Genomic DNA, 12,213 nt, shown 5'->3' with positions numbered 1-12,213 from the left:
TTATGTTCTGTGGAGGAGCAAAGTTGTGATATACGAGTCCTATGCTAATACACAAAGACCATAGTGTAGAATATGATAAATGCCTTTAGACAAATAGAATGAAAGTGCTGTGGTGATCCCAATGATGAGGAAGAAAGAATAACATTTATTCATTCACTCAGCAAATATTTTAAGGACTCTTCTAGGCATTAGGGATAGATTGGTAAACAAGATAGACAGTGACCAAGCCCTTCTGTGCTTTTACAAATGTTAACACACTTTGTCTTCGTGAGAACTCAGAGAGGCAAGTATCCTTCTAAGAGGGTGACTGTTTTAGTGTTTGGAGCATAAATAACGGCCTCCCAGTAGTGTTGAAAGCACATGGCTTAGAATAGCAAGGAAATTCAGTCTCTTTACTCCTGTCCTCCCTAGAACAAAGCCCAAAGTGCTAACACATATCAAAGGACCAGTCCTATTTGTTTTCACTTTTTGGCTGGGGATAGAATTTAAAAGCTCCGAATCAAGGAGGGAGTTATCTAAGGTTGATAACAGATGTTCTTGCACAGGACTATTCTTGCACAACACTGCAGCCTCACGATGACTGAGGCAACCAGGAATGGGTTAAACAATGGTTTATACTGAAAACAAGAACCAAACGAAAAACAGTAAAACAACCTCCCAGACAGATCCTGAATATCTGAATACGGCTATACAATGAAATGTTTCAGTTCTGAATGCTAACACGGTGGTACTGGAATTATCAAAATTGACTCAATTATGTGCACCATACTTGATTTTTTAAGGCAGAAAAGACTATTAGGTTTTAGGAATATTTTCAGCAAGCAGAATTCAATCAAAATTTATTTTCTGGCTAGCCCAGAGAAGTAAGTTAATTACAATATCTAATTCCATGATCATTCTGAGTAAACCCAGTCGCACTTTATAAATTTAAGAGTGTTAATATTGTTAATAATATTATATTTTCCCCAATCCCTCTAATCCCTTCAGATTTAGAATGATGTCTTCCTTACAACATCTCTTTAGGGACACAAATATTAATTATTAATATTTGGTATTATCTCTGATTACCACAGTGTGATATTCTCATTTTAAAGATGAAAAAACTAAGGATCCACGAGTGACAATATCTGAAGCCACAATTCAAATACAGCTAATAAAAAATCCTTTTGTATACTAATAGTTCTCAACTAAAGCTATGTCTCAGAAACATTTATGGACTTTTCCAAATACAAATACTTGGTACCATGCTGAGGACTGTGAATCAGTTTCTGTAATGGAATCTCCAATTTTATTTTCTAAAATGTCTACTGGTAAATCCGATCTAGTTTAATAGAGTAAAACCTGTCAAATAGCAAATCGAAAGTAAGTTGTTTCTGTATCTGAATAAAATGGGAGCTAAAAAATAATGGGGAGAGTTAAAGAGGAACATTTGTTTTACTGAGCCTGAAAGAGAGGAGAAAAGTAGTGCTCATGGTCTGCATAATTGGGCTTTAGAGTGTGACGAACACAACTTTCTCTGATGCCAGTCCTTCCAAGGTGAATGTGATGAGATTACTTGTCCCTTCTAAGGAAGAGCAAGAGGACCAGAAGAAAATGCCATCATCATAATTCCAACTTCTGATTTCTCCCATTGATAGGTTAAGGGCCAAGGCCTACGTCAATGCATCAGTAGCCCTCATGCTGCCACACCCTGTGCCTATGCCCTGGCTAGACAGACATAGCAGATTGATTGTTGCAGCCAAGTATATATGTACCCTATTAATTCTTCCTGAATCCTACCAATCAGCCTTGGCACAGAAGAAGAAATTTATTTGAACTTCTAGATCATTCATTCATTCATCCATTTACTCATTTATTAAGCAAACACTGAATGCCCACTATTGTGGGCATGCTTTTAACCACTAAACTCACTCTGACTCCTTTGAGGGCAAGTTTATTAACAACTGTCTAAAACCTTGAGACAATCCTACAGAGAAGCTTCTCATATTCATGAAGTAGGAATAATATTGTTTTGTCAGTAAATGAGAATAAGGAAGGGAGGGAGACAAACAGGGAGGGAAGAAAATGAATATAAGGAAGTTGAGGTCAGAATCTCATTACAAAGACCACTGAAAGTGCACTCTTCCACACCCCTCCATTCATATTTCAGCCTTATCAGTTGCAACCATATTAAGAAATTATCAACATATTTCCACTACTGATCTGAAAAATCTGATTCTAACAAGAGATTTGCTATCTTCTCCAACCCACTCCCTATTCAGGCTTCTTCCACTCATCAGCTATGCCATCCCCAGGTGGGTCTCAGGACCCCTTTATTCGTTAGTTCATTTGTTGGTTTGCTTGGTTGATTGGGAAATTTAGTTTTTCTGTCAGTTAAGTAAGACTGAAATCAGTATTTGGTGGTCTCCAGTGGTCCAAGAAGGCCACAGTTAAAGTGAACTCTGCCATAGCTGCTGTCAGCAGAAATTAACATATTTAACTAGACCCTGTCTATGTCTGTCAGTAAAGTTATTTGCTTGTTTTTAGTCAGATAAGAGTTCTGAGCAAAGGTTCTAGGAAGAAGAGCGGTAAGAATAGTGTAAAGGGTAGTAAGAAGAAAGGAAGATCGGTATGTTCCCTTTTAGTGCTGTGCACCCTGCATAGCAAAGCAAATAATAATCAAACTTAAGACAAGAACTTAAAAAGCTGCCTTTAGATTTGTTGTCAGTGGTGAGAATTAAACTAATTTTCTTTTGTCAAAAGTGAAAATATGTTTATGCCAAAAAATTTCAGCATGAAAAGAGATAAAAGGAAGTTGTATCCTTGTATTATTATGAGAGAAAACATGTTTTCACTCAACTCTTTGCATAACACAAAATTAAAATGGGGGGGTTGCTTGCTTAGAGTGTTGAACATAGTGCCTAGAACATTGTGGATGCTCAGTAAATCTTTGCAGAATAAATGAATAAAAGAAACATCGTAAGAAATTATAGCAGAGAATTTTCAAGAATTCATTTATTGTAACTTCAAACAAACCAAAAGAAAAAAAAAATGTGATCTTTGGGAAAAAAACACTTATCTGAAACATGAAATCTTTGCAAATAGTATATTTATTTCAGTTCTTTAATGAAACTAATTTGTAATGTGAGTGGCAGAAAGGATGAAACTTTTCCACCCTGGATATAAATGAGAAAACGTCTTTACTTAATTCCATTTGTTTATCTCAGAAGGTCTTCTGCCTTTACTTACTAAATAGTCCCTTTTTTTTCAAAACACCATAGAGAAACTCATTGAGCCTTAATCAACTATTTAAAGAGTAGCTATTCTCTTCTATTCTGGCTCTATAATTACCAATTATATTATTTTTTTTCTCAAGAAGAAACACTTCTGGACTTATTTTGATTGATTTTATCAGGCAGCTCTCTTGCATCTTTAAGTAGCATCTTTTATAAAAGAGCTTCAGTTTTGCCTAGTTTATGCTAAGAATAACATTTGTAGTTTTACTTATTAATAGATTCAAATGTCTCATTTGTGTTGGAAAACAAAGCCATAATTTAAAAAATGAGGAAAATATTAATTAATTCTGCTTTTGCGCAGTTTGAAAACCAGATCAGTTAAACACCATTTCCAAGAAAACTGAATGTTATTCAGGGACTATTAGAGCCAAGATCGTCTCTGCTGGCTTACTTTAGTTTTCCACATTATAAACAACAAATATTTGCAGGTTCTTCCTCAGTAAATCCTGTTTTCCTCCTTATCATGTGCATGATAAAACAAGAAAAATATGGCATTGATTTATTTCCTCAATTTTAAGGAAAGATGACAAATCTACCCTGTGAAGGGAGGCAGAAAGTGATTCTTCAGTGCTATACTCAGTTGTGGCATTTTTGTGGAGTAACTAGAGTTCCTGGAGCCCACCCAAGAAAGGGGCAGTGGGGCAGGGCAGGGGGTGTGGAGTGGGCACAAGCATGAAGCAAGACTTCCAAGTGTTCCCCCCAAGTGTGGCATATCTAAGGCAGGTTTGGAGAGGTAGCTGGTACTTCTCTTCAGCTACAAATACATTTGAATCAAAGAATAATCTTGGATAGACAGTGTGCCCATCAGTTGCACAGCCCTTCCTAAATGATGCTGGATAGTTGGAGCGCTGATGACCATGTCAAGGTAGTTCCTACCTAGACACTACAGCCTTTACTAGGTGGCCACTTGGGTTCCTCAACTGTTATAAAACTTCTTAAACCTGGTATCTTAGAAATGGTTGAATCACAGATCTAAAGCAGGAGTTTCTCAACCATGAGGGTACATGATAAAATCTTGTGGGAAATGGTTTTCCAAACTACATATACCTGTGTGGTGCCAGGTCTACTCTCTCCAGATTCTGAGGCAGCTCCCTTGGGCACAGATAAGAGCCAAATACAGAGAATGAACAAGGGGAGACAGTGGGGGAGGTAACTGAGTGACATTGATTTTACTCCCTCTCTGTTAATAATTACATTTGCTTGTTAGCATTAGACTTCCCTTTGGTCCATGTCCTCTGAGAGCAGACTCTTAGCATCTTGTCTCTGTGGTACACTACGTTAGGTCACATGGCTACCAAGTTAGTATCCTCACATGTGATACTTGATGTTCTGAGTGGCTTTCCCCAGCTATAGGACCACAGGTTAACAGTTTCACAGGCCACATCTTCTTTTGGTCTTTCTGAATTGAACACCTGATCTCAAAGTGGTGACCTCATCCTTACTATTTCCTCTTTCCAATGTGATATGTCTCCAGGATGGCATCAATCCCCACAAAACTCCATGAAATACCCATTCCTAGAGCTCCCCCGTTTCCCCCTATATTTTTTGCCACACATTCTCTGCATCTTCTTCATCCCACTGCCGCTAATTGTTCCTTACATATGGTATTTTCCAGGCTTCTATTCTTAACCACCTTCAATATTAATTCTTCATCTGCCACATCTCTTAAGTGTTCCTAATCCAAGTTACTCAACTGCCTGCTGTTTTTCCCACCCACTTTACCAGACAATCAAACAACATACTCCAACATATGAAAACTTTCCAGATCAAACTCATTCTTCTTCTTATTTTTCCTTATTCCAGTCCTTTTACCTGCATCCCTCACTAAATTGTCATATCATTGTCTACCTAAAGAGTCACAGAAGTACCATCAGATCCCGTCTCATTCACTCCTCAAGTTTAATGCCACAGGGTCCTATTAATATTACCACCTACATCTCCCTCACTCTTCACTGTCAAGTCTCTGTCATAGATTAGCATCTTCTCCTGGATGAAACCATTGAGCTCCTCCACCCTTTGCCTCTCTGTCTCTGGACGACATTTGTCTCTCTGGCTGGGTGTATTTATTACTTCTCTAGTCCAGGTCTTTTTGATGAGGTTTTCTGGCATAACTGCTTGGGTAATAATCCTATCAGTCTTATCACCTAGCACCCTCCCTCCCAGGGAGCCTTATGCTCCCCTAGGGAGAAGTGGTGTGAACAGAGTACAGCCTCATGCTCCATCAGAATGACTGCTCCTTTGCCACATTTAGCCCTGCTGTTGAACCTACCCCTCAGCTTACACTTATGAGTTGTTTCTGCCAAGGATCCTGGTGATTTTCCTGCATTCATACTCTTGGAGAGTGCTCCCCCTTCTCTGAGCCATCCTTTCTCCCTCTCACCCTCTTACTGGGTCTGTCAGCTGTATCTGTAATAAACTCTTAATTGTGGATGAGTTTATGGGCTTTCTTATGAGGCTCCTGAGACCTAGACAAATCAGGGAATGTGGCTGGACATCTGTTTGTGTCCCTGAGCATGCTATCACAGTTAAGGAGACAGCCTGCCCAGAGTGGTTGGAGGACTTCCAGGAGGGTGTTTCCTAATTCCACTTGCTGGCACACCAGGGAGATACCTCCAGTCCAGCCCAGACACACACTGTTACACACAATTGCTTTAAAGCTCCAGGACAACAAAAAGGAAGTTGATTGAGAAATCTGATTTCACAAGTCATATTTGACTCATCTGTAGTTTGTGGCCCCCCTCTGCTTTTTCCTAGACTGCTTCTCCATGTCAGAGAACTTCTCCCAGCCCTGCCTAACACCCCAGGATTCTGCAGTGGCCCCAAGCACAGTAAGCCTCATTAAGATTCAGGCCCAAGACTAAGAAAAACCCAGAGAGAAATAGAAATTCCTTCTCCAATTGTTCTGAGGAATGCCTTTCCTAAATGAGGAACACCTGAAACACTCACTCTCTTGAGGGGATAAAGGGCCCACGGAGGTGTAAACTAATCCAAAGGACAAACAGTATTAGAATCCAGAACAACAAAAGAAAAGCCTAACATCTGTCCAAGACATTAACACACCCGTAACAGAAACACAGTTTCTTTTCCAAAAGTGCCCACTGGCTGTTGGATAAAGTCCAAACTCCTGAGCAAGGCAGAAAAGACCTTCCCCAACTGGCAATAACCAGATGTTCTAGTCTCATATTCTGCCTCCCCACCTGACCCTCTCCAACCTTCACTCACCCGCCACTTCATCATCCTACCCCACCGCCCTTCCCCAAGCAGGCCATGCTCCCTGACTCGCTGCCCCAGTACTTTCCACCTTCCATACTTGAAGAGGCCTGTCATGTTCTCTCTGCAATAGGAAAATACACATCGTTTCTTCTTTCCAACTTCTCTCAGCAAGCTTTTCTCTTTGTTTTCTGGACTTCCACGACTTCTTCAAGGAGTTTCGAGTAGTCTCTATTAAATTATGTTTTAATTTTTTTTCTATGCACTACTAGTTCTCCCCAGTATAGAGCTAATATCAATAAGTGCTTTATGAATTAATGGTTGAATCTGGGGTTTTCCCCACCAGATTCCAATGTTCCCTTTGATGTTGACTCTCAGGCCCAGAAAGTTACTGATTCTTCTGCCCTGATGGTTTGAGACTTAATGAACAGCCTGGCAAAAGTGTGTTTATCCTCACCCACGGCAGACATCATACATCAATTACAACATGCATTTCCCTGAACCAAGGGTTGTAGTCTGGGTTCTCTGCAATCAGACACTGACACAGATGGAGTGTGGGTACAGGACAGTGATTAGGGACCAACACTGTGGAAGTTGGGGGTGGGGGGGGAGGAAACAGGATCAGGCAGAGGGAAAAATGGAATGTGATGCAGGCCTGATAAACCCTCAGACAAAGCTCTTGCAATCTCTGGAGCATACACCCATCAGAGTTGTTCTGCTGTGGGCCAAAAATGGCTGGATCTTCACATCTTCACCATGATTAATCACTGGATGCAGGCCACCTTGGCAGGGGCATGACCTTGATTGAAATGATTCTTTGGGCACCTGAGTGGCTCTGCTGGTTAAGCGTCCAGCTTTGGCTCAGGTCATGATCTCGCGGTTCGTGAGTCCGGGCCCTGAGTCCTTGGGCTCTGTGCTGACAGCTCAGAGCCTAGAGCCTGCCTCGCATTCTGTGTCTCCCTCTCTCTCTCTGCTCCTCCCCTGCTTGCACTCTGTCTCGTGCGTGCGGGCGCGCTCTCTCTCTCAAAAATAAATAATAAACATTAAAAAAATAATTAAAAAAAATAGAAATGATTCTCTGCAGCTGAGGCGGACCCTGAAGCACTTAAATGATGGAGGACATCTGCTGACTGCTCTCCCAACAGCTGGGGCAAAAAGTCCTTCCTTGAAGAGTGATCTGAATGGCACATGTCAAGCCTACCAAACCCAGCAGTGGCAGTGGTCCTCTCTGCATGGCACTCTGAATAGATCAGTTGGTGAGCACTGGCAGGTAAGATGAAATTATTATGCTGTTCCCCACACACGGTCAAAATTTTAGACCCCAATCTCTGAGGTGTTTCCTGTTTGAACTTTCAAAAACGTATCCCTTTTCCAGAGTTTCTGAACTAGGGACAAAACGTCTGTATTTAAAATTCAAAAGCGCCATTAACATTGAAACAGCTAATATGCCAACAAAACAGCACTTTCAGCGGCTTTAAAATTTTTAATTAAGTCTTTTCCATCAGGCAGAGACTGAGACAGCTCCTTCTTTGCTCTTTCCAGGAGATTTCAGGAGAAATTAGCCCTCATTTTCTAATGTGGTTCTAGTCTCCCTTTGCTCACTCTGTCCCTCTCCCTCCTCCCTGAGCTGATTTCCCCTACCCCCAACCCCTCCCCTATCTTGCCCTCTCCCAGGCCTTAAGGCCTCCTTCCCTCTTCCTCTGATTCTCCTCTTTCTTTTCTTCTCTCTCCCTCTGAACTTTTGGTCAAAATTAATTAAACTTGACCCTTATAGGGTTGATGTCCTTATCCATATCTTTGTCCTAGAAAACATTCTGCAAAAATAGTTCCAGACTATGATTACAGGGAAATTACAGGAAATTACAGGGAAAATTTGGAGAAAAATGAAATAATGAAAGGAAAGCCTGATTTTGCCCTTCATTTTACTTGGATTTCAGACTAGAAAATATATTCCACAGTCTGAAATACCACAAGCATGTCAAATAGCTGTAGGTACCACGGGGTATGTTATAAACTGTCCTTGACAAATGATAACCAGTTTCATCCTGGTCAGTGATGAGTTTCCATTAATGGGCTTCTTTATCCTTCTAAAGGGAATTAGGGAGTTTGGTGAGTGCATTTATCTGAACAAGTACAGATGTGTGTAACCTAATAGTGCTTTGCTGTAGTTGTCACAGTGAACTCCCAGTTTAAATATCAGTATCCACTGAAATGGAGTTGAAAATACTTGTAGTCCTGAATCACACTTTAAAAATTTCTGGGTTTGTGGTGCATTTAACTCTCATCAGGTAGCAAGCCATTTCTTCTTGCTCCATGATAGCGGAGGACACAGTCCAGCCTTCTGTTGGTTCTTATCTGAATGAAATACTACATTTTGAAATATTACATTTAATTTTACTGCACAATGTTGCCTTTAAGAATTTTCTTATAGCATCAAATGGTAATATTTTTGGCGTGAGTAAATTATGTGTGCCTGGGTAGATGATTAAATATGCACATTTCCCCAAGCACCTGACCTTCTAAGAGGGCAGGTCTCAAAGAAAGCATTTGGGTTTTGCTTATTAGAGATGAAGGATAAAATGAAAATGGAAGAAAAAATGGTCAAGTGGAAATGTCACATGGCCAAGCACAGAGTCAAAGTAAGGAAATGTGCTTTACCCATGATGAGGCATGTTACCAGAAATGAAGAACAGGGGCTGAATATTCAAACTACCACAGCACTCTTACTTTAGGACTCTAAAATGTCTAATGTAATCATGGTGCCAGGCTCAAGGTTGAGGTTCTTATGTTCTATATAAAGTCCAAGTGCAATTTCTCTTAATCCAGAGACCTATGAACTTAAAAAAAAAAAAAAAAAAAAAAGTTAGGGAGCCTGGGTGGCTTGGTTGATTGAGTGTCTGACTTCAGCTCAGGTCATGGTCTCATGGTTTGTGGGTTCGAACCCTGCATCAGGCTCTCTGCTATCAGTGTGGAGCCCACTTCAGATCCTCTTTCCTGCTCTCTCTTTGCCCCTTCCCTACTTGTGCTCTCTGTCTCTCTCAAAAATAAAAATTTAAAAAATAAAGACAATAAAAGAGTACAGTAGGTCAATTAGGAAAAAAAAAAAAAAGTAACCCTGAACCTCCTCCCCTCCGTCCCACCCAGTGTACCCAGTATACAAATGGTAGAGGCTAATCACACAGCGGCCGTTGCTCCAATAGCAATTCTGAAAATCCAACTGATCAAATGCTGCCAACCCACCATACTTTGGGACGGGGTATATCTGTTGATCAAGCACTGGTTCTGATCCGCCCGATGCTTCAGAAGTGCATCTCTAGTTGGTTATTACCCAGACTTTGGTTGTATCTGCTATGAGCTACACCACTATCCATCATCCTCATTGTCCACTCCTGATGAAGCCTTTGGAAAATATGTTCTCTTTTGATTGCTGGGCTGTCTTCGCAGCCTGCTTCTTGATTGTAGAAATTTGAAGGCCTAAAGTCCTTTTCAAACCCCCAACAGCCTCTGTTTCTTTTAGTTCAGACTGGTTCTTTCTTCAGAACTTTATGGATTATCTATAAATTTGAAGCGACTCAACTCCACTGGTCAAAGCCACACTCATGACTCCTTTTTAGACCTGCCTCTTCATGTAATCAGATTTTTGGGCCCATCAGGCTTCCATGAGACTACAAGTTTATGCTTTCTAGAAGGGTCTTCACATAGGTTTGACTCGGCTTCCTCAGTTTAGCCTATGTTACCAGGTGATACACATTTAATCTTTGCCTTGGAACTCCATCTTAATTTGAGGATCTCTTGCTGACTCTAGAAGCTGAAGATAAGAAAACAGTTTATTTTCCAAGTTATTTACATTCTACAGAATATATTTATGTTCTACCTTAAAATTTTTAGACTAAAAATTAGATTAATGTGTTTTTTATTATGAATGTAATATATATTTATAAAACAGCTTAATATCATTGAACACTATAAAAATCAGAAAATTAAAGTTTGGTTGCAATGGAATAGAACATAGAAATAGACCACGATATATATGGGAGATCATATATCATACAAATATAATTACAAATGAGAAAGAAAGGAAAACTCAAAAGTGGTGCTGAGACAATTGGCCATCCAGATGGAATAAAGTTAGATCATTATCTTGTACTTATCTACAAATAAATGTTGTATTGCATTTAAAGCTAAATATAAAAAAAAACAAAGCGTTAAATGCAATATAACACTTATATTTAGATAAAAACATGTAGACAAATATGTTAATAATATCAGGGGAAGAAAGAATTTTTTAAAATAAGACACAGAAAATGGGGCACCTGGGTGGCTCATCTCAGATTTGGGAGTTCGAGCCCCACATCGGGCTCTGCACTGACCATGAGGAACCTGCTTGGGATTCTCTCTCTTTCCCGCTCTCTCTCTGCTTGTGTCTCTCTCTCACTCTCTCTGTCCCAAAATAAATAAACTTAAAAAAAAAAACACAGAAAATGATAAAAGATAAAGGAAAGGATAAATTTAAGTACATTAAAATTAACTTCTATATGTCAAGAGGCATAAACACAATGGAAATATAAGCCACAACTGGGAGAATATGTTTGCAATGAAAATAACCATCAAAGAATTATTATCTAGAATATAGAAAGGACAGGGGTGTCTGGGTGGCTCAGTTAAGTGCCCGACTTCAGCTCAGGTCATGGTCTCATGGTTCATGAGTTCGAGCCCCACATCAGGCTCTGTGCTGACAGCTCAGGGCCTGGAGCCTACTTCAGGTTCTGTCTCTCTCTCTCTCTCTCTCTCTCTCTCTCTCTCTGCCTCTCCCCCACTCATGCGCTCTCTCTCTCTCTCTCTCTCTCTCTCAGAAATAAACATTAAAAAAATTAGTTATACAATATATGAAGAACAAATACTACTCAAAAGTAAAAGATAATAGAAAAGTGAGCAAAAGATAGAAGTAGGGAGTTTATAGAAGAAAGCCACTTGAGTGACCAATAATCATGAAAAGATTCTCAATATTACTATTAATTAAAAGAATGCAAATTAAAACAATTCTTAGATACTCCTTGGCAGTTATCACCTTGCAAATATTGTTTTAAACTGATAATCTCAAGAATTGATTAAGATGTGAGAACAGTAAAACACTTATAGTGACTGATGTTTAATCAAGTGTCAGATTTATTCACTAAGACCCACAACAGTTCCACATATAGGCATATGTCCTTGATGGACTCTCATAAGTGGGCACAAGGAGACATACATAACGCATTTTGTGGCAGGAAGTGATAGCACTTCACCAAACTTATATCCTCCTTTTCCTGGCCATACAGTTAGACTACATTTTCTAACCTCATTATCATTAGTTGTGGCCCTGTAACTGAATTCTAGCAAGAGGTGAGTAGAATTAATGTGCAATACATCCAGATCTGTCCCATAAAAAACAGCCAAATAATAATCCTCATGCTTTTTCTTCTTCCACTGGCTTGAAGCAAACAAGCCGAGACTTTGAAAGCCATAAGATAAAAAAGAGTGGACTCTTAAGATGGAAGAACCTGGGCCCTCCTCCTTGGAGGAGGACCTTCACCAATCAAGAATGTGCATTTTGGTCTGTCTGGGAGCTAGGAATAAAGTCCTATGATGTTTGAGCCATCATATATTTGGGGATTTGTAATTAGAGCACCTAAGTTTGCCTTAACTAATATAGATGCTTACTGCAGCATCGTTAGTAATAAACATTGGA

General features: G+C 39.8%; 1 long non-coding RNA gene across 1 annotated transcript in view; it reads right to left on the bottom strand.

Moving 5' to 3' along the window:
- Positions 1-9,545: 9,545 nt before the first annotated feature.
- Positions 9,546-12,213, bottom strand: part of LOC123598063 — a 38,132-nt gene continuing 35,464 nt past the window's right edge. Inside the window, exon 4 of the long non-coding RNA XR_006712377.1 lies at positions 9,546-10,293. This is a non-coding gene — a long non-coding RNA (uncharacterized LOC123598063). The remainder of the gene's footprint in view (positions 10,294-12,213) is intronic.

Source organism: Leopardus geoffroyi, chromosome C1, assembly GCF_018350155.1.
Source record: "Leopardus geoffroyi isolate Oge1 chromosome C1, O.geoffroyi_Oge1_pat1.0, whole genome shotgun sequence".
NCBI lineage: Eukaryota > Metazoa > Chordata > Mammalia > Carnivora > Felidae > Leopardus > Leopardus geoffroyi.
This window is presented reverse-complemented; position numbering and strand designations above follow the sequence as displayed.